At 32.9% G+C, this 2,765-nt stretch overlaps 2 long non-coding RNA genes across 2 annotated transcripts; one reads left to right on the forward strand and one right to left on the reverse strand.

Moving 5' to 3' along the window:
* Positions 1–13: 13 nt before the first annotated feature.
* LOC109583819 (uncharacterized) lies at positions 14–1,053 on the reverse strand. The gene is made up of 4 exons (XR_002185712.1): positions 821–1,053; positions 705–774; positions 354–432; positions 14–33 (listed from the first exon to the last, which is right to left on the reverse strand). It is a non-coding gene; the product is annotated as an uncharacterized LOC109583819 (long non-coding RNA).
* A 1-nt stretch (position 1,054) lies between these two features.
* Positions 1,055–1,462, forward strand: LOC109583817 (uncharacterized). The gene is made up of 2 exons (XR_002185710.1): positions 1,055–1,365; positions 1,424–1,462. It is a non-coding gene; the product is annotated as an uncharacterized LOC109583817 (long non-coding RNA).
* The last annotated feature ends 1,303 nt before the right edge of the window (positions 1,463–2,765 follow it).

Genomic DNA, 2,765 nt, shown 5'->3' on the forward strand with positions numbered 1-2,765 from the left:
TTTGAAATAATTCAGCATCCTCATTCAAGTTCTCTAAAATAAAGTAATAAATCATTCAATGCATTGAAAATAATTGCCATCAATATGAAGGGATGAAGGAAATATTAACTTTGGTGTGCATTAAAATTCAAATTATTAGGCATGCATACAATCAAATGTTTACTATGCTGTCTATATGCATCTGTTTACAGTCAGGTTGCTGAATTAAATTAATGCATTCCTTACACATTAATTTTATACAAGAATTTTATCATCATTAGTTAATGTACATGCATATACATTTTCATGCAATGTAAAGTAAACAACAAATACTTCCTAATGCTTGTGCAAGCAAAAAAATTGAAAATTAAAACCTGCTCTGTCCATCAGATTGCTTAGTTGATCTCCTCTTGCACAAACTGTATCAATTTTGTCTTTCAAAACATTTTTAGCCTATTGGAAAGTAGAAACATATAGTAGTGCTGGTCATATCTTGCATTTGTGAAGGCTGGATACAACACTCAAAATTGCTGTAAGGATGTAAGTAGTTTAAGTTTGACTTTTGCTTCCTATATATGGACATATACAAAATACATCATTGGTAATCAAAAACTATTTTTCCACTATTGTATACTTTTGCTTAAAAACTCAAGCAATAGAAATTTCAGTAGGCAAGAAGGATCTAAAAGAAGTTTCTACAGGTGCATACATTATGCTTTTATGACCTGTTCCACTTGTTCCTTCAATTGGTTTAACTGATGATCATCACCAGTTGTACCTCCTGAACCATATGACCTGCAAGATATGCCAACAATAACAAATCAACAATTCAAAGCCTCACATGTTTGGCAGACAGCAGATTTCTTACAATCTCTAATTGAAAACAACAGCAGTTAACAGTCAAAACAGCACTCTCAGCAAAAAGCACACTCATGAGTACACGCAAGGCAGGGCTGCTACACTATAGTCTGGTGCAGCCAGACTACTACACAACACATGAATACAATTGTTATTTTTTATTGAAAGCAGCTCAAGTTTACATAATGACATCATGATACTAACTTTTACTCTTGGCAGCTTTAACTGAACTGTAGTAGCATCTAGTGCAGACTTTTTTCTACAGCGGAGTATTCTACTAACTTAGACTCCTACAACTATGTCTTTTATCATTTTTTTATTTTGAAATATCAGTATAATCATAGATAGTACAGTACACAAACTATGCAACCTTTAATGCACACACTCCATTTCTGCTGTAGGAATATGGACGTGGGCTGATGATAATTTTGCATTAATTATTATAATTAATTTTTATCACCCCCAAAAATGGCGTCCAGTAGTAGCAAGAGTGCTCCTCCTCTTATTCCTAAATCACATGAAGATGGAGTGAGTCATTTATTGTCTTATATTCTCATTATTGTTATTAATAATGTATTATTTAAAGGGGAAGATATCATATACTGCTTTTAAGATGAAAGCTAAGCAAGAGTATCAGAAGATAACCAGTGTCAAGAGAGCACAGTATTTGAGAGCATTGAAGGTAAGAATCATTATTGTCATCATCATTATTATTATGCAGAAACGAACAAATTTTTATTGTTGTATGTCTATTACTGTACATTGTGATTTTCATTTTGTCAAAAATTGCCAACAGGGTAGTCCATGTAGAGCTACATGTAGTACAAAACTGCCAACAGGGTGGTGCAGGTTAAAATTTGCCACCAGTGGGTAGTAGGTATTTTGCCTAAAATTGCTAAGAGAGAATTCTTCACTTTTATGATATTTTTTGATGCATATACATGTACATGTACATTGTACTTATATTGCATGGAAAGTTTGAGCTGATTCCCATCAAATTTGGATTTTTATGCTGTTTTTGTTATTAGTGTTTATAGTCAAAATATATATTGTATCTATATTATTTTTTATCATTTTTAGGACTCATTGGATGATAATTATAAATATTTATTATCAGTGAGAGAATCAATTGATAAAAGTCCATTACCAACTGTACATAAAACACTAGTCACACTTAAAGACATTTCAACTAACAATGTAATAATAATAATAATAATAATAATAATAATAATATAATAATAATAATGCATGTATTACCAATTGATTGTTTGATTTCAAGTTTATTAATAATTTGCTTACCATCAAGTTTTCTGATAGTTTAATAAGTATTAACATACAGTAGAGGGTTCCATGTGATAAGTGTTGGCCAATTGATGTGCCTGTTGACCTAAAAGTGGAGAATTATCTCCTAGCAATTATTGACGAAATTTGGCTAATATAGTACAGGGTCTTTGGCCTAATTTTTAGCAACTTTAAAAGAAAAATCTAATTTTGATCAGAATCAGCTCAAACTTTCTAATTTGACCATTATAGTACAGGGTCTTTGGCCCAATTTTTGAGTCATTTTACTGTAGTTAATCATTAATACATTTATTATAGGTTTCATTTACTTTTGTTAACCACTATGATAAGTATTTTCATCACTCCATTCCCCTCGTTACCATGGAAGCAATACCAGCCCTACCAAGATACAGTGCACAAGAGAACTTCCTGGTAAGGAGAGGAAGAGAAAGGAGGAGAGAGAGAGAGAGGGAGGGAGAGAAAGAGAGAGAGGGAGGGAGGAAGGGAGGGAGAGGGGAGAGAGGGAGGGTGGGAGGGAAAGAGAGAAGGAGAGAGAAGGAGAGTGGGAGGGAGGGAGAGTGAGTGAAATAAAATATGTACGTGTACATGTAATCATAGATACTGTATACACTCCAATTTTTGAAATT

The sequence above is a fragment of the Amphimedon queenslandica genome, unplaced genomic scaffold (genome assembly GCF_000090795.2).
Source record: "Amphimedon queenslandica unplaced genomic scaffold, v1.1 AMPQUscaffold_13278, whole genome shotgun sequence".
Taxonomy (NCBI): domain Eukaryota; kingdom Metazoa; phylum Porifera; class Demospongiae; order Haplosclerida; family Niphatidae; genus Amphimedon; species Amphimedon queenslandica.